The 940-nt window shown below is 56.7% G+C and overlaps 1 protein-coding gene across 2 annotated transcripts in view; it reads right to left on the reverse strand.

Annotated features, from left to right (window-relative positions):
• SNX1 (sorting nexin 1) overlaps positions 1 to 940 on the reverse strand; it is a 21,941-nt gene that overhangs the window by 1,107 nt on the left and 19,894 nt on the right. The gene's annotated exons all lie outside the window — the stretch shown is intronic.

Here is a 940-nt window from a genome sequence, read left to right on the forward strand (position 1 = left end):
CAATGCTTTTATTCCGTCCTGCTCCAGCCTGTGGAGCAGGACGGAGCCACGGGGCAGGGGGGGTCACACTAAAGCAGAGTGCAAACTTGCACGGCTGAGCTTCGAGAGGTAAAACCATGGCAGGGCAGGCGCTGGGGCTGCTCACCTGCTGCTGAGAGTTCAGTAACGTCTCAAGGTATTTAGTGACGTGATTTCTGAAGTCCTTGGATTTCTCTTTCTGCAAGAGATGGGTGCTGGAGTGAGCACCAGGCTGAACAAACCACAAAATCCTGGGGGAAGGACAAACCACCAGGATTTTCCTGTTCCTCCTGGGGCTCCGTTGGACACTCTCAGCTGCCCACAAGAAGCAACCAGCACAAGATGCCGAGGAGGAAGCTCACCTCTGGCCCGGTGGCTCCCAGGACCTTTGCCCACCCACCCTCATTTTAATGGACACACTTCTCTGTGTAGAAGCCCCCTCTTAGCCCAAAGACATCAGCTCCTCCTGCAGTAGCGATGCCCCACCTCATCCCTGTAACCAGGTTTACAGATACTGCCAACTGCTGGAGTTAGGAGCCGAGGTGACCCTTGGCTAGCATTCCCAGCCAAGGCACATCAAGGCCAACCAGCTGGAGGCTGCACGCCGAGGGCTAGGCCAAACATACCTCAAACCGTATCACTTCCTTGCGGATGACTGCAGAAATCCGTTCGAAATCCCTTTCGTATTGTGTCACACGAGACTCCCACTGCAGAGAGAGGAAGCGCGCCGTTGCCAGGGGAGGGGAGGGGAGGTGAAGCCTTCGCTCCCCTCTCCGAGCAGTTTCGTAGCCATGACTCTTTGTGTGAGAGGTGCTGCTGGAGCAAAGCCCGGCATTTCAGGTCTTTGCCGCCATGGCAAGCTGCATTCCCTGCTTGCTGCAAGCTCAGCAAGGAAGCTGCGGGAGGCGGGGCCCCAAAACAG

This window comes from Egretta garzetta, unplaced genomic scaffold (genome assembly GCF_000687185.1).
Source record: "Egretta garzetta isolate BGI_Z169 unplaced genomic scaffold, ASM68718v1 scaffold287, whole genome shotgun sequence".
Taxonomy (NCBI): Eukaryota; Metazoa; Chordata; class Aves; order Pelecaniformes; family Ardeidae; genus Egretta; species Egretta garzetta.